The sequence below is a fragment of the Schistocerca piceifrons genome, chromosome 3 (assembly GCF_021461385.2).
Source record: "Schistocerca piceifrons isolate TAMUIC-IGC-003096 chromosome 3, iqSchPice1.1, whole genome shotgun sequence".
In the NCBI taxonomy this organism is placed as follows: Eukaryota; Metazoa; Arthropoda; class Insecta; order Orthoptera; family Acrididae; genus Schistocerca; species Schistocerca piceifrons.
In genome coordinates, this window is record NC_060140.1 from 370370357 (window position 1) to 370389897 (window position 19541).

The 19541-nt window shown below is 40.4% G+C and overlaps 1 protein-coding gene across 1 annotated transcript in view; it reads right to left on the minus strand.

Moving 5' to 3' along the window:
* Positions 1-18890, minus strand: part of LOC124789625 (cyclic GMP-AMP synthase-like receptor) — a 285521-nt gene extending 266631 nt beyond the window's left edge. Inside the window, exon 1 of the mRNA XM_047257043.1 lies at positions 18741-18890. The gene's annotated coding sequence lies outside the window, so the exon portion shown is untranslated. The remainder of the gene's footprint in view (positions 1-18740) is intronic.
* Between the last annotated feature and the right edge of the window lie 651 nt (positions 18891-19541).

The window sequence follows — 19541 nt, forward strand, 5'->3', positions numbered from 1 at the left end:
CAAAACGCTATTTGGTCGTCCGCGCTGAATGACATGATACACTGCTCGTGTCGTCGCCATTCGCACTGCTGGTAGGGCGAGTCGGACGTAACTGAGGGCTAGATAAAAGATACCGATGTATTCTGTTTAGAGCAGCATCTAGAAGCATGTGCAACAGAAGTAGAGTTCCATAACAGATCCTATATAATAATAACTATTTACCGAGCACCTGCAGGAAATTATAGTCTATTCATAAATCATCCAGCAACTCTTTTGGGTTATTTAACAGGAATAAACAAAGAAATTTTGATTGCTGGTGACTTTAATACAGATTTTCTAATGAAATCTTCCAGTAAACATTTACTGCAGTTAGTAATGTTGTCTTTCAATCTAACTCACACTGTAAACTTTCCAACTAGGATCACTAAATCCTCAAGGACAGCCACTGATAACATTTTTATAGACAAATCAAAGGAACAAAATCATATCATAAAACCTGTAATAAATGGACTATCAGATCATGACATGCAGCTCCTTGTTTTAGATGTAAATTCTAAGCAGATTATCAAGGCTGCAAAATCTGAGTACAGGGGAGTAGTCAATCAACCAAAAATTGAGTGTTTTAGAAAACTGCTCCAAGATATGAACTGTAAAGATGTTTATAGTGCTCATGACATGAATGAAAAATATAACACATTCATGAACAATGTCAGTACCATGTTTGAAAACTGTTTTCCTCTAAAAGTTACTCAAATTAAACAGAAGTCTATAATAAAACCATGGATTACACAAGGAATAAAGATTTCCTCTAAGACAAAAAGGAAAATGTATCTGTCGACCAAGAATAGCTCCAATGCTGACGATTTAGCTAAATACAAGGATTATTGTAAAATATTGAAAAAAGTAATTCAGACATCTAAACAAATGCACTACGAGAAGAAGACAGCAATGTTAGGGAACAAAATAAAAACAATATGGGATATAGTGAAAGAGGAGATTGGTGGAACCAGAAAGGAAAAGGAGCAAATAGCACTAAGGGTAGATGACACATTAGTAACTGATGTTCATTGTGTGGCAAATCTATTTAACAAGTACTTTATATCCGTTACTGACAGAATGGGATTGTCAGGATCAGTAAATAATGCCCTTGAATATCTGAAACTAGCCTTTACAAATAGCTTCAGGTACATGAATATGTCACTCACTTCACCAAAAGAAATAACTTCCATAATAAAATCTTTAAAAACAAAGCATTCTAGTGGTTATGATGAAATATCAACAAAGTTAATTAAGGCATATTCTTGTGAGTTTAGTACAATTCTAACAAGGGAACCTCTCCATCGCACCCCCTTCAGATTTAGTTATAAGTTGGCACAGTGGATAGGCCTTGAAAAACTGAACACAGATCAATCGAGAAAACAGGAAGAAGTTGTGTGGAACTATGAAAAAATAAGCAAAATATACAAACTGAGTAATGCAAGCGAAGATAGGCAACTTCATGGACATTCCGAGATAAGGAGCGCCGTGGTCCCGTGGTTAGCGTGAGCATTTACGGAACGAGCGGTCCCTGGTTCAAGTCTTCCTTCGAGCAAAAAGTTTAATTTTTTATTTTCACACAATTATCAAAGTTCAGGCACTCACACATAATCAACTTCACTCTCCAAAATTCCAGGACCAGATCTGCTTGGACATATGCAGGATTTGACGGTCTACACACGGAAAAATTTGAAAACGTAAAAAACATATGTTTTGACAGAGCACAGGGAAAAGTGTGCGAGTGTGAGACTTTTGGATTCATTTCTTGCAGTTTATGTGACAAATTCTTATGTTTCATCACTTTTTTGGGAGTAATTATCATATCCACAAGAAAACCTAAATCGGGCAACGTAGAAGAATCTTTTTACCCATTCGCCAAGTGTACAAGTTAGGTGGGTCGACAACATATTCCTGTCACGTGACGCACATGCCGTCACCAGTGTCGTATAGAATATATCAGACGTGTTTTCCTGTGGAGGAATCGGTTGACCTATGACCTTGCGATCAAAAGTTTTCGGTTCCCATTGGAGAGGCACGTCCTTTCGTCTACTAATCACACGGTTTTGCGATGCGGGCGCAAAACACAGACACTAAACTTATTACAGTGAACAGAGACGTCAATGAACGAATGGATAGATCATAACTTTGCTAAAATAATGAAAAAGTTTTCGCTTGAGGGGAGACTTGAACTAAGGACCTCTCGTACCGCAGCTGCTCATGCTAACCACGGGACCACGGCGCTCTTTATCTCGGAATATCAATGATGTTGCCTATCTTCGAGTGCACTGCTCAGTTTGTATATTTTGCTTATTTTTTCATAGTTCCACACAACTTCTTCCTGTTTTCTCAATTGATCTGTGTTCGGTTTTTCAAGGCCTATCCACTGTGCCAACTTATAACTAAATCTGAGGGGGGTGCGATGGGGAGGTTCCCTTGTAAGTTATTTGTGTAACCAGTCAATTATAACTGGGACATTTCCTGACTGGCTAAAATATGCAGATGTTAAGCCTCTATTCAAGAAAGGGGATAAAGAGATACCATCAAACTACAGACCGATTTCACTTTTGCCAGCATTCTCAAAAATTTAAAAAAAAGTAATGTACAGGCAGCTGCTCAACCATCTGACCACAAATAACATATTATCAAGAACACAGTTTGGATTTCTGATATCGAGAAGGCTATTTACACCTACAGTGAAAATGTACTTAATTCATTAAATAACAAGTTACAAGCAGCAGGTATTTTCTGTGATTTGTCAAAGGCATTTGATTGTGTGAACCACAACATCTTTTTAAACAAATTAGAATTCTATGGTGTCACGGGCAGTGCTGCAAAATGGTTCAAGTCATACCTCACTAACAGGAAACAAAGGGAGTAAATGCAAGGGACTAGTGAATTAAGTAATCAGTCATCATCAGAATGGGAAGAAATTACATGTGGTGTCCCACAAGGTTCCATCTTAGGGCCATTGCTTTTTCTTGTGTACAATGATCTCTCATCAGTTACACTGCCAGAAGCAGAGTTCGTTTTGTTTGCAGATGACACAAGTATTGCAATAAATAGTATGTCAAGTGTATTTAATGAAAGATCTGCTAATGATATTTTCATGGATATTAATGAATGGTTAACTCACTGACATTAAACTTCGAAAAGACTCACTATATGCAATTCAGAACTTGTAAGAGGTTTCCACCCAGCATTTGCATAAAGTATGAAGAAGAGCAGATAGAAGAGGTCGACAGTCTTAAATTCCTGGGATTACAACTTGATAATAAATTCAGTTGGGAGGAACACACCACAGAACTGCAGAAATGCCTTAACAAATCTGTATTTGCAATTCGAGTGTTAACAGACATAGGCGGCATAAAAATGAAAAAGCTCGCATACTTTGCCTACTTTCATTCCATAATGTCATATGGTATAATATTTTGGGGTAACTCTTCAAGTCAAACAAAAGTTTTCAGAGTCCAAAAGCGTGTAATATGTATTATTTGTGGAGTAAATTCACGGATGTCCTATAGAAACCTCTTCAAAGAACTGGGTATACTAACTACTGCCTTTCAGTATATTTACTCCTTAATGAAATTTGTCCTAAATAATATATCTCTTTTTCCAACAAACAGCTCAGTTCATACGTAGAATACCAGGAACAAAAATGATCTGCACAAGGACTTAAAAGCACTTACTTGAGTTCAGAAAGGGGTCCACTACTCGGGAACACTCATCTTCAATAATTTGCCAGCAAACATAAAAAATTTAGTTACAAATAAAGATCAGTTTAAAAGGAGCCTGAGAGGCTTACTAGTGGTCAAATCCTTCTACTCCATTGGCGAATTTTGTAATAGAAACAAATGATGTATATATTCATACTATTAGTATTGTTATTGCGGCCTTAAAAAAATATAAAAAAATTGACATGTTCCACATCCACGAGGATCCCCTCAGTACGGATCTATGGCACGAAAAGCTAATCTAATGTAATCTAATCTAAAGAGTGATGGAGGGACGTGCTGTTTCATCATAGGCCGCGTGGGAGAGGGTGGTACCAGGTCCTCTATTAACAAACCCGCCAAAATGTTCGACTGCAGTACCATGATTTCATTAACGAGCCTAGAAATAGAGCGACAAACCTGTCATAAACAGAGATAAGTCCAAGGCCTCCCCGATCCAGTGGCAGGGTAAGAGTTTCATATATGATCTTGAAAAGCATACCTGAGCTCACAAAGCATCCGAAAGCCTTGAGAGGATCATTCCCCATAGCTGATTGCACGCAATGCCTGACCAGACACTGTGTAACAGTCGTCGGTAGTTGTGAGTAGCAGTGTGTCGTACATCGCCAGTGAATCAATGCCAAGGCATTTTCTGGTACCTCTGAGCTGTAGGGGGGTGTCACAGTTAACAGGCAGACCGACCACAATATTCATCACCAGTGATTTGGTGACGATGATACGACTACATGAGCCCATGCCATATGTAGAGACCCAATCCAGTGTGTTACCAATGTTTTCGCCATTGTGGATCACAACCACCAGGTCGTCAGCAGTAGATTGGAAGGTGTGACCAAGAAACGTCATACCGTTAGTCGCAGGGGTAGGGTGCATAATAGTGGTTCAAGGGCCACAACATAGAGAAATGTAGCCAGATGGCAGTCTTGGCATACAAATCGGGAAATCGTGTGGTGCGGCGTAGGTCGATCATTAACAATCACCTTGGAGTATGCAATACGGAGGAGCGGCATCATGATAGTGATACATGGCCAGGGGCATCATACATGTTGGAGTACTGCTTCCAGATAGTCATGGTCCACGTGATCAAAGACTTGACTGAAGTCAAATGACACCAACGCACCCTTCATGCCCTTGCCAGTGCGATCAAGTCATGATGCTCACTGAGTGCTGTCTGAATGTTATTATTACATCGTATCGACGTATTATCGGCTGAATTAACTTTACGTGAGATCTGGTATAAACGTTCTACCAAGTCTGGAAAAGATCTTGACATCACAATTCAGGAGCGTCAGCGGGCAGAAACTTTGTATCCGTGAGCGACCGGGCATTTTTTGAATTGGTATAATCATCCATTCCACAAAGGTCGCAGGGAGCGGTACGTCTGTATATTCCAGTTCGTGACACATGTCTGTCCATCAGGTGGCTAATAAATATTGAAAAGTCCTGTAAAATTCTAAGTGGAGGCCGTCCCTTTACCATTTCCTGGGTAATGGTGTCGTAAACCGTCTGAGACCGTCTGCTAATGCAGTTGGATCAGGAGTCTGAACTAAAAAAAGCCAGAAAAATAGTAGTGTAATGTTGTGCCTATGTCGTGTTGCGAGGAGAGACGACGGACGTCCGTGTCGATTGATGTGTTAGCGCTCTTCGTGACTGTTTACCTTCGTGAAGTACATGGAACATAGACGGATTTCACTTGCTATCCTATACTGCGTTCTCGATCGAAGTAACGTCCCCTCGAGTTGGAGTCGCGTGTGGGCGATGATCTGAGCTCTAGCATGGTGAGTCGACGTTTGTCGTTCTAGAGATAGCGTCATAGTACCATGGTCTCACAGTACATCGCCGTAGAAATCGAGAGTATGTCTGCGCCAAACTGCGTGGTCTCGCCCATAGTGTACCAGCATTCGTCGTAGGGCCTATCTGAACGCGATTCAGAAATCCGAACATTATTGATGCAAAGTAATACACAAAAATCAGACTACAAACAAATTTGTAAACAGATGGAGATGATACAACACCAAGATAATAGGTGAAAAAAGGTAATACAAAATCTCAACTAGAATACAAACTGTAATGTAAGTAAATGGTATCAGTCATAGAAAGGCGTTTTGTTTCACTGGAAGCACGAAAGTTCTAACCACTGGTGTGTATGTCTTCCAGAGGAATATATCGACGAATTTATTAAACACACACATGAAGTATGGGGACACTACGGAGTAACAAAATGTACAGACAAGATTTCCGAACTTTGTTACTTTCCTGATTTACGACGACGTGTTTCAAATATTATAAAAGTGTGCTATTTGCCGAAGAACAAAACCACCCAATATGCCAAAGTTTACAGAACTACACCCCATACTAACCAAAGCTCCACTGGAAATGTTTTCTCTGGATATCGCGAGGCCATATCCTAGAGCAAAAGGAGGTGTCAAATACATAATAGCTCTTTATGATATTTTCACAAAATACATCAGACTTTATGCTATCAAAACCATTACAGCCAGTAGCATTATAAGGGGTATTGAAGAGGATTATTTACGTAGAGTAGGGAAATCCAAAGTAATATTAGCAGACAATGCAGCCTATTTCGTAGCAAGAAAATGGAAACAATTCATGAATATACAGGTATATCTTGGTAAGTTTTTTCCACCCAGAAGCAAGTCCCGTGGAGAGGGTGTTTAATGAATTCAATAGATTTATAAGGGCTTACGCTCATAATAAGCATCCACGACGGGTTGAATATGTGACTCCATTTATGCAAATAGTAAACAATCTCCCCCACTCTTCCACAGGTTTCACTCCTAATGAACTAATGTTTAACACAAAGCAAACTGACGAATGGGTATCACCCATACGAAAATTACCTACTAAAGAGTTAACTTTACAGGATAAAATCAAACGAGCAATAATTACGCTGGAGAATAGAGCAGAATACAGAAAGAGAATATACAACAAAAAGTTAAAACGAGTTACACATTTTTTTGGAGGGCAACGAGTCCTACTGAGAACACATCCCAAATCGACAAAGATCGGTAAGCTGAACAAAAAATGGCAATTACTATACTCAGGGCCATATATTATTGCAAAAATACCTTATCCTGGAATTTATAGGTTGGTATATGAAAGAACGGGGAGAGACAAATGTCTCCAGTCTCACAAAGACTTAAAAACTTTTCACGAGTAGTGACACAATATCACAGCAGTTTTCTTGTCATAAAATATATTTATAAGTAATTTCACAGTTTTATAAGTAAAAAAAAATTTATATGTATTTTTGAATGAAATATGTATAGATTTAAATAATTTTCTTGTTTCGTAAGCAAAGACAAAATATTTGACAAGAATGAAGTGTAAAAACACAGCATCACGCGAAGCGAAATGCAAACTGGAACAGCGTACGATTCAGCTGTGCGCGCTCAACAATGGATGCTTACGTCAGTACTAGGGAAAAGACATTGACCTTGCGCTAGCGCAATAGGCCAACTCGCGGCGCAACCAAATAGAAAGTATAGCCCAATTTCACAACAAATAATAACGCGCAACAACTATATTTACTATCAGGGAATAAAGGAATATAACATTACATTCAGGCCTATATCAACATGCGAAGTTGCGTCAGTACTAAAATATATACAATGTAGCTAGAATTTAAAGAAATCATTACAATGAAAGATACAGGACGTGTTAGGCAACAAAAGGATAAGATACCGTAGGAGATGTCAAAGTAACTTTCTTTGCAGGGTAAATGAATAAAAGGAATACAAATGCAAGTAAATAAATACGTAAACAAATAAGAATGAAATATGAAGTGGCTGCAAACGAAGGTGATGACCGAGTATACGCGAGGCCTATGAGCTACGAAACACAATTAGTTTTTAAGTTAGTTATAAGTTTTTTATATTGCAGCGACCACTGCATCGACACGGCACGGAAGAAGAGATTTACGACGGGTGTTATAGGTACCAAATGAAAAACGAGCCGCACCTCAACGAAATGATTTAGTTATTAGTATGTCTATAAGTATATTTTGGTCATCAAGCAAATGAAGAATAAGAATATACATCGTCGCAGTGCAACTACAAAACACTTACCCGTACCTACTGATTACAAAGTGCACATAAACACGGAGGCATATTACCTCAAATAAAACTAATCAATTCATATCGTGTCACATACGAATATAAACGACATTTCCACATAATCGTAAAGAGATAAGTACGACGTAATGCAAAAACTTTTGCGTTGCGAACACAAAGGTAAAAAATTATAAGCAACACAATGGTATATAGTACATGAGTTGTTAATACGTTTCGGTTCCATGAAAAGGGAGTTCCCTGATAAGTGATTTAAGAAAGGACGAATAGCACTTCCTTAGTAATCCATAGACCAGTAGAATAGTATTCCTTATTCTCTCCCCAACCCAGGAAGCTGCGCCAAAGCGTAGTTAAGCCAGCAACGCGAAATGTAGAATCCTGATGTAAATGTCTTTCTCTGTTTCTCCCTAGGAAAATATTAAACTCCCATAACTGATGCATGCATGACTGGAAAATAAAATGTGGATACATTAAATGCATATATAGTAGCACAATGTTGTTGTTGTTGTGGTCTTCAGTCCTGAGACTGGTTTGATGCAGCTCTCCATGCTACTCTATCCTGTGCAAGCTTCTTCATCTCCCAGTACGTACTGCAACCTACATCCTTCTGAATCTGCCTGGTGTATTCATCTCTTGGTCTCCCTCTACGATTTTTACCCTCCACGCTGCCCTCGAATGCTAAATTTGTGATAGGTGGAATGTCAGCCTTAGACGTAAGCCATTGTAATATGCAGTGTTATGTCAAAATGTTTATGTGAATTTTATGTGTATATCGAGCCATATGTAAAAGATGAACTTGAAAAACTAACACAAAAGGAGAAAACCTCAAAAATTAAAAACAATTCTCACGTCAAAGTGAACGACGAAATAGATACTGGTATACAAACGCGTGTACAATAGTGCAACGAATCAGTTATGGTAATGTCAAGCTACGCAATGTCTGATATATTAGTCATCAAACTACAATTGTGCAAGCATCACTTACCTTGTCGTCGGGTGTTGATGTGCACTATTCATCCCACTGACAATGTGGATACGACGGAGAAGATCCTTCCCGGGGCGTATCAAAGGTGGATTATCTGCCGCAGCATCGGTTCTTGGAGAGTAAACACACATGCATCGCACTCACAATGGGAGACCACGCCACAGCAAATTATTCGACAGATAGTACGGCACTCTGTGTGAAAATGCCACTAAAGCGGGAGTGGAGGCGCGACGACCGCTCACAATGCGTGGAGCATTAACGGCTCTTGCGCAGCCAACAAACATATTTTGTGCACATGCGCCCAGAGACTAGCAATGTTGCCAAAAGGACAAGTAGCCGCTCATGTAAATACTTAATGAACTATCCGTATATAAGTTATGTATTTCCTGTAAGATAATGTGTAAGCAAGACAAACTGACACCTCCAACCCAAAATACAAAGAAACATACGCCGACAAATAAACATCATTGTACTCCTTTCGGCAAAATTTAAATTTAAGGTGTACGAGTGCATACAAAAAACTGTGCACCTCCATTGCATGTCACCGCACAGTGTGGGGGCAATTGTATAGATACATAAGGAAAACAACCAACAAGCTACGACAAAAATTTAAAACCAATGATAATAATCATTAGCGCGGCCACTGTAAGCACCGGAAAATGTATAATTTGCTAAGCCGGAAGGCGAATAATAAATGATAAAAACTCCATTTTTTTGTCAATCATTAGAGAGACTCTGTCTATAGTTCTCGTGGCGAGAAGACATTTTTCTTGTAATACAATGTGTCGTCCGAATAATAATCCTATGAAAATATTAAGTTTGAAAAGTTCGTTTTTGTGCAAAACCACGAAAGTTTTCTTTCCTTCCGTGCATTATGCCAATGTCATGTCAACAAGATGCCTGCATCAGAAGAGGAAGTCCCATTAAGAATTAATATTATACACACGGTCAAGAAAGAGAAAAACTTATGGGGAAGAAGACGAATATAACCAAGGGTACCAGACTCGACGTAAGTTCACGACACCACTGGCTCAAAAGTGAGAGACGATTTATTCGCTGCAAAATTAATAAAAATCAAATATGTCAATAGTATAATTAATTTGTTCAATTATATATATACAGGGTGAGTCGCCTAACGTTACCGCTGGATATATTTCGTAAACCACATCAAATACTGACGAATCGATTCCACAGACCGAACGTGAGGAGAGGGGCTAGTGTAATTGGTTAATACAAACCATAAAAAAATGCTGGGAAGTATGTTTTTTAACACAAACCTACGTCTTTTTAAATGGAACCCCGTTAGTTTTGTTAGCACATCTGAACATATAAACAAATATGTAATCAGTGCCGTTTGTTGCATTGTAAAATGTTAATTACATCCGGAGATATTGTAACCTAAAGTTGACGCTTCAGTACCACTTCTCCACAGTTCGATCGTGTGTATCGGAGAGCACCGAATTACGTAGGGATTCAAAGGGAACGGTGATGGACCTTAGGTACAGAAGAGACTGGAACAGCACATTACGTCCACATGCTAACACTTTTTATTGGTCTTTTTCACTGGCGCACATGTACATTACCATGAGGGGTGAGGTAAACGTACAGACGTGGTTTCCGTTTTCAATTACGAAGTGGAATAGAGTGTGTCCCAACATGTCAGGCCAATAGATGTTCAATGTGGTGGCCATCATTTGCTGCACACAATTGCAATCTCTGTCGTAATGAATGTCGTACACGCCGCAGTACATCTGGTGTAATGTCGCCGCAGTAAGCGTTTCGCCGGCCTAAGTGGCCGCGCGGTTCTGGCGCTGCAGTCTGGAACCGCGAGACCGCTACGGTCGCACTTTCGAATCCTGCCTCGGGCATGGATGTGTGTGATGTCCTTAGGTTAGTTAGGTTAAACTAGTTCTAAGTTCTAGGGGACTAATGACCTCAGCAGTTGAGTCCCATAGTGCTCAGAGCCATTTGAACCATTTTAGTAAGCGTTTCCGAACACATGTCCACATAACATATTTTCTTTCTTTGTGTGTAAGGAATGTTTCCTGTAAGTTTGGCCGTTCCTTTTTGTAACTATATATATATTTGCACACCAAACATTAAATGGTCATGGTGGTGTCGTACGAGCGGCGCGACTGTTTCTGGAAAGACACGTGAACGATTGCGACGTCTGTCCGTGCCAGAAGATGCGGTCGATGTTGATAAGCCTTATACCCAGCACTGTGAGTACCATTCCACGAGCCCCACGGAGAGAATATCGTCCAGCAGTATTCCTTCCTCTAGAAGTGTAGCGTCACTGCTGCCTGTGAGAGACTGTTCACAATCCTTTTCAGACGTTCAGGAGGCAGTCCTCGGACGGAGCACGCGGCCGTTTCTTGTGCTTTTGTGGGGAACGCTGTTTGTGAACGTGTATTTCGGAATCCGAATGAGGGTGGGTCTCTTCGAATGCCCTGTTATCAGGAAGAAAGGCTGCAATCAGCACGACCTGTGCGTCATGTCTATCTTCTCATCCGTACTGTCCTACAAGGCCAGCCGTTGATTGTCTCCTGAACGGGGCTCCGTCGTAGCGGATGGGTCCAATAATTCTAACTCCACCATGTCCGTTCCGTCAGGAGCGTCTGTTTGACGAGTGTGGTCGACTTCGTATGGGGCAGCCGCCTGTTCATCCTCTGCATAATTGAGGGGAAGGGTCTTGATCGTAGGGCGAGCCGCAGTTTCACCTTTCGGAATTTGAGTTAATTGCCGTTCTAGACACGTCGACCTAACACGTCCTTCATGGCTGTCCGTCGTACATAATAATCGTCCTACAGCCGCCAGTGATGAAGTATAAGGGCACTTGTTTCGTCATTTCAGTTCTAGTCCGTCGAACCCCTTTAACGACCCGGTACGTAGTAGAAGTGGTCCATTCTTAGGCCACGTGGCTGACCACTTCGCCGTAAGACTGGAAAGCCGCATCGCCGTAAGATTGGAAAGCCGCAGCCGGCCACGGTGGTCTCACGGTTCTAGGCGCGCAGTCCGGAACCGCGCGACTGCTACGGTCGCAGGTTCGAATCCTGTCTCGGGCATGGATGTGTGTGATGTCCTTAGGTTAGTTAGGTTTAAGTAGTTCTAAGTTCTAGGGGACTGATGACCACAGCTGTTAAGTCCCATAGTGCTCAGAGCCATTTGAACCATTTTTGGAAAGCCGCAGTAGCGACGTCCGGTGGAACTTCAAAAGGGAGATCGAAAACAAGTAGCGTACGGTAGCTGAGTCCCCCGTGATCGACAGACTACCCATATGGCCATCGGAGTGTTGTTTACATTTTCGCGTAGACGACATTATTCGTAACAGAGTGGTGAACGCTTATTATGTTCTGTGGATCAATTTTAACGTCGTCACATATAAAACATTCAGCTTTGAAAACTCGCGACTGTGCATAATCGAGCTGAAAACTGATCTTTATAGTGAAATTAGAATTACATTAATACCTTCAGCTGCTAACGGGCGTCCGGCCGGACTGGCCGTGCGGTTCTAGGCGCTACAGTCTGAAACCGGGCGACCGCTACGGTCGCAGGTTCGAATCCTGCCTCGGGTATGGATGTGTGTGATGTCCTTAGTTAGTTAGGTTTAATTAGGTCTAAGTTCTAGGCGACTGATGACCTCAGATGTTAAGTCGCATAGTGCTCAGAGCCATTTGAACCATTTTTTGCTAACGGGCGTTGATGTATATGAAAATCTGTGCCCCCACCGGGACTCAAACCCGGGATCTCCTGCTTACATGGCAGACGCTCTATCCATCTGTGCCATCGATGGCACATAGGATAGCGCCACTACAGGGACTATCTCGCGCATGCCTTCCGCGAGACCCACATTCTCACCTTATTTGTCCACACGCTACATTCGTAGTGTCCCAGCCCAAACACTCATTACTCGTGGAAGACATTCTTACCAAGTCCGGTAAGAGTCCGGGGAATTTGTGTGCATCCGCATGGAAGAAGGTCATGACCGGTGTCGCCAGAACTATATAGCTGAAACACGATTATGAAAAAAGTTGATGGCTGTTAACAAATTAGAACATCTAAACTTTTCATTTACCTTAATTTACTAATAAGATACCTAAAACATTATTGTGATCTACTTTCAAGAGCGTGGCAATACCAGTGTACGTGTACTGCGGCAGTTGACCAATTATCGTCTTTGTGTTCATTTACATCATGTTTATTCTTATTATGAAATCAGTATACCAGCGGAACACGAGCGAGCACAATCGAATGGAAACCGAAACCGATCGAATAGTGCCCACTTGCACTCAGCTATCGCATACAGCATATGGATATGGTTCCGAAAGAACAGACACCATATCCATATGAGTACATAGAACTTTATAGTGGTTTGTCTATATGAGTGTGCCACGTTATGTCGGCTGTGATGGACTCTGAACTAGCGGCGACGGCGTAGTAAACAACTTCGTGCTTACACGACTCCGCGAACGGCACGTAAAAGCACGTCCGCGCAGGTCCGCCACTGACGGCTGTTTCTTCAGCGCTACTGATGCAGCTAAGCATAGCGTTTTTTCTTAAAAAGAAAGAAAACTTTAAATGTAGTAAACACAGATCCGCATAAAATTCCAACGCCGATTTTTTCCGGAAACTTGTGGAAAAAGTTTAGAACAAGCTGTTTCTCGCCACTTTTTAATGGTGCTCCACAAGCGTGTTTCACTACGGGGCAAGAAGCAGCGTCAACCATTTTCACACGGAATATTAACAGCTCTACAATCGGAGCACAACAGTTCAGGGACTGCGATTTTTTAAATGAAAACTACATAGCTGAAACATGATTATGAAAAACGTTGATGGCTGTTAACAAATTAGAACATCTTAACTTTTTATTTACCTTAATTTACTAATAAGCTACCTAAAACATTATTGTGATCTACTTTCAAGAGCGTGGTAATACCAGCGTACGTGTACTGCGGCAGTTGACCAATTATCGTCTTTGTGTTCATTTACATCATGTTTATTCTTATTATGAAATCAGTATACCAGCGGAACACGAGTGAGCACAATCTAATGGAAACCGAAACCGATCGAATAGTGTCCACTCGCACTCAGCTATCGCATACAGCATAGAGAATTCTCGTTCGCTTGTGTTCGCTCCTGTGTAAACCAGACTTCACGATCCTATCATATACAACATGTGCAGACAATGGGGCAAAAAAATTTTGAACCCAGCGTTCAATTTTGATAATACACTGACGGAGCCGGCCGCGGTGGGCGAACGGTTGTGGGCGCTACAGTCTGGAACCGCGCGACCGCTACGGTCGCAGGTTCGAGTCCTGCCGTGCGCATGGATATGTGTGATGTCCTTGGGTTTAAGTAGTTCTAAGTTCTAGGGTCTGATGACCTCAGAAGTTAAGTCCCATAGTGCTGAGAGCCATTTTTTTGAACACTGACGTAAAAAAATCGCAGTGACAAGAAGGAGCTGTGCAACATAAATGAAAATTGGTTGGCGTGTTTCTACATCTGTAAGACGATGTCAATTGAAATTTAGCACAAATCGCATGAAAGTGACGCTAATAGTGTCACTATGAGGATGGAAATCATGTTTGCATTAAATACACATTTTAACCGTTGTGAGCGTTAGTTACTTTGAGACTGAATGTGGTGCGTTGATTGTTGCTCAAGAATTCCTTTAAAGGCGACATTACTCTACAGTATTTTTTGGTGTTGCGATTGTTTACGTCAGTGTAGATTATCCATCACATCACTGCAGTGCCATTCTTACGATATATTTTGTCATTAAAAAAAAATTCAAATGGCTCTGAGCCCTATGGGACCTAACTTCTGAGGTCATCAGTCCCCTAGTACTTAGAACTTAACCAGACTGTAGCGCCTAGAACCGCTCGGCCACTCCGGCCGGCTATTTTGTCATTCACGGCGTTTTCGAGTGGTGTAGTATCCATGTCTGAAGTAATGAAGATACTTACGACACGTTCATGTCCAATTACTAAGAACGTTTCTTTATCAACTTTTAATGCATACATTAAGAAAGGTGGTGGTTACCTTGATCAGTTGCTTTAGCTGCTAATCTGGTACATGGAAGGAGTTGTTTATACTAACAAAAAACTAAGTATTCATTTTCGGCAGTTAACTCCTTATCCCAAAGTACTAAATTTAGGATCTTCTGTCATTCAGAGAATCTTCACTCAAATGATTTAGAACACAGCGTACGCAAATCCGTACGTAATCCTATTCTGACATGCGTGGAATCTCTTCCGACAACGAAATTCCCTCATTTCATACACAAATGGAACGGGAAGAAACGCTATCATGTGGGAACACGGTAAGTACCCTTCGCCCTGCACTTCGCAGTGGTTTGCAGAAAATCTATGCAGATGTAGAGTCCGTTTTTCCACAGAGCATGGCGATTATTAGTTTCAGTTTTGAGGCGGCGAATTAATCTGGAACTGAAGCAGCCGGGTACGTACAAAACGTTATTTGATTCCATTCTGTTCGTAAATTTTTACCATTATTCGTTTGTTTCCATGTTGTGAAATACGAAAAATACATGAGTCCCTTTCTAATATATCCGAAAACCAATCACTATTTGACTACGTATTTTCTCTAGTTCGTCAATTTTTTCGCCTTTCAGTCTCTTTTCATCGTATTGGTACCTATTTCCCGTACCTATTATTCTAGAGGATTAATTCCTAGTGTTAACATTTTATTCAAAAACACGAGTCACCCGAAATAAAATCAGAGCTATTCTTTTATAGAAACAGATATCTGTGACGAAGCTCTTCAGAGGCTTTCGAGGCTTAGCCTATGCAAAAATTTGAAGAAAAAGTACAACTAGAATATAACAAGACGTTGAAAACAATTTAAGTTTGTTTTGTACGTTACTAAACTTACATTCGATCCGTCCAAAAGTTGGCAGTTCACAGATTTATGCAGGCTAACCAATTTTAACGGTTCACTGGAGGCTTCTAGGAACAGCATCTTGCTTTGACGCGGCAGCCGGTAGTCAAGTGTGCTGTGGGAGAGTGGCCTTGAGGCTTGCTTGAGCTGCGAAATTGTATTCCGCGCGCGTAAGTCCAGGTTTAGTAGTACCATTCGTGAGTGCATGTGATTAACTCATTATGTTACGGTTAGTGCCGAAGAAACAGTTATATCTTTATTTAGCGAATTAGATGACAACTCATTTTGGAGCTAAACTTACGAAACCAAGTCGCTTACAAAGATAAGCTATTCACACTACACTGAAGACATTAAAATATTTGATGGCAAACAGAACAGAAAATTTCAATTTTCTTGGAATAAAAAGTATCCTCGGCTTACAAGATGCTCTGCTAACAAATTGTATTGTTATACTTGTATTTTGTTTGATGCGTCTGGAATAGAAAAAGAATAGACGTGAGCTTCTTTCGAAGTATGTGTAACAAAGCATTTTGGCAGAAAAGTCGAGAAACAACAGCATTCAAGAAGGCACCTTCAGAATCACGGCAGTTTTCAGTTCTTGGGTCATGGAGAAATTGAACATTCATTTTCTGAAGGAGACAAACTTCTATTCATAAAATATAATGCGGTTGTAAAACAAAAAAGATTCGTAATCGAGAGACTTATTGATATTGTTTGTATCTTGGGAAAGCGAAAGTTCGCATTCAGAGACCACTCTGACGATGAAAGTTCTGGAAACAAGAGAATTACTTAGAATTACTTGAACTTTTGTCTAGACAGAAGTTTATTCATGATCACTTGCAGGAGCACGTCTGGGTTCAAAGGAACATAAAACACAGTTCAAAAGGAATTGATTTAGTCGATGTCGTTAGTGATGGAATTAAAGAGAGTTAGAATCATACAAGTTTGTTGCAGTGCAAGCAGATAAAACCCTGGATATATCTTGTAAGTCACAAACGAATATTCTAGTGATAAAATTGCTCATGTTTTATCAGAAATTGTACTCAGTGTACTTGATGTCTGAGGCATTGCTTAAAAAATAATGAACCAACTTTGATGTAGCCTCAGTAATATCAGTTAAACATGGTGGTGTCCATAACTTTGTTACACAAAAATACCCACGAGCTATATTTTAGCACTGTTATACTTGCAAACGTAATCTAATGCTGTTAATAATCATCATCAGTTTTCTGTTATATTAGCAGGTCCTTTGCCTCTCCATTTTCTGCGATCCATCGCAGTTAGGCTTTTCATTTGCAACTTCGTGGCATTCCATTCATTTTTAGAAAAATCTACAAAGAGAACACAACTCTTAGAAAATAAAAGATTCAGATGGCCTAAAACATGTACTAAATGCTGGAATTCAATTCAGGAGCTATTTTGTCAATATATCTTAAACACAATGAGTTTAAAGCATTTTCCAGAGTATGACCGCAATTGATGTGGACTGAGATGCAGAGTCGTTCTACAGTGCTTGTGGTTTTCTTAGCAGTCTTACTAAAATTCATTTCCTTTTCTTGCTTTGCCTTTACACAGAAATATTAGTGTGTGTTGACCATCTTTATGGACTTCTTCAATACAAAATTGCGTATGATACTATGTGCAATGCTGAAATCAAGAAGACATCTGTTTGTTAAAAGATATTCTACCAGAAAAACTGTGAGCTCACCTATTAAGAGCTGTAGCAATAAATTTCACGGTGAAATATGTGTTAGAGAATATGACTTGCAGTTCCTTAAAATGTTATCTTATGAGATCTTAGATAAGATGATAGCGCAAATTGAAATGAGTTTTGGAGACCTTCAGAATATTCAGTTTATGGAGTGGCTTGATAAGAACCAGTTTTGAAATTATAGATCAAATTTTCCAGCAATAAAACTAAATTGCTTTCATACAACTTACCCATTATACAACAAAGAACGACTGGAAAATCTATTGGAAAATGAGTTAGGAAACATTTATACTGACAAACATAAAAACTTACCACTTGCAGACCTTAAATTCTTTATGGGCAATGATCTTGAAAATATTTATAACAAAGTTACAAAGCTTATCAAATTGATTCTTATATTGCCTGTCACTATAGCTTCTGAGAGAAGAATTTAAAATTGCCTTTGCAATTCAATGACAAATATAGCTTAAGTTCTCTCTGCATAACAGCCATAGAAAAGAAACTGGTTAAATAACTCACAAGTGATCAGAAATTTAAAGATAAACTGATTGATAACTTTACTACCAAGAAGAATTGATGCACGTCTGTATAAAAAGATAGAAGGTAAGCCTTCCCGCAGTTAATTCATTAGCTTCGCCTCTGACAGATACGTTGCTGAAATTTCCACCAACATCTCCATTCCACCCATGATATTTCATGTCTAGTGGCACTTCTTACAGCCTGCCTCATTAGGGGTGAAGGAATGGGTAATGTACTTTCTATCTGACAAGACGCTTCACCATCTTCAAAGTAAGTGCGGAGTAAGAACTTTTTCCGCGCCTATGTTTGCGGCGCAGTTGTGATGATATATGAATCCTGGTTTGGGATTGCATCACCCATTTACAGTTCCATAAGAATCTATCGTTCCAGCATTCACTCTAGTTTCAGTACACATTTACTCATAAGGGACTAAAAAGTAATGTTTATTCGGGTGTGCTGCACCATATAATTGAGAAATTTGCATGAGTTTTAGTACATAACCACTAACTATGAAAACTTCAAGAGCGCGAGGAGGAGTACTGTAAATGTTCTCCATATATACGATACAGGGTAATGAAATACAAACATAGTAAAACAAGAAAATCGCGAAGTGACCACTCCAGATGAACTGGAGAAGCATTAGCACAGCAAAAGCGTAACGAAATATTAGGATCGACACAGTACTCACTGTGAGTGACTGTTTTCTACTCTTGTTTATTGTATCCGTTACCATTATAGAACAACCCTTTCATTCGAGATAATTGTCAAGACGTCACCGCTAAGCGCGTACTTACCGTTTGTCGCACAGGCTCTGCACGTCTTCCACAATAACCCAAAGCTCGTGGAGTCTCCTGCACATCTACAAGTGTGACGTGAGTCCCCCTAGCCGCAAGTCCATCACGTGACGCTATCGCGTCTCTGCCACTGCACAGCAACTACGTCTAGATTAACGGGGAAGCACGTTTCTTTCGCAATCGTCAGTGCCGCCAACCCAGTCAGCTTATCCGGTAGTGTGATATCAGCATCTACAGAAAAAAAAGGCGACTACATCCAGTGCATAATGATACACACAGAGTCGTCTCCAGCTAATTTTGCGCCTGGGCTAACAAGGGAACCTCCCCATCGCACCCCCATCAGATTTAGTTATAACTTGGCACAGTGGATAGGCCTTGATAAACCGAACACAGATCAATTGAGAAAACAGAAAGAAGTTGTGTGTAACTGTGAAAAAATAAGCAAAATATACAAACTGAGTAGTCCACGGGTCACATATTCAACATTACGGAGTCCGTGGGTTCAGGAGCGCCGTGGTCTCGTGGTAGCGTGAGCAGCTGCAGATGAAGAGGTCAGAGGGCCATGGTTCAAATCTTCCCACAAGCGAAAATTTTACTTTCTTTATTTTTGCGTAGTTATTATCTGTCCGTTCGTTCATTGACGTCTCTGTTCACTGTAAAAAGTTTAGTGTCTGTGTTTTGCGACCGCATCGCAAAACCGTGCGATTAGTAGACGAAAGGACGTGCCTCTCCAATGGGAACGGAAAACATTTGATCGCAAGGTCATAGGTCAACCGATTCCTCCACAGGAAAACACATCTG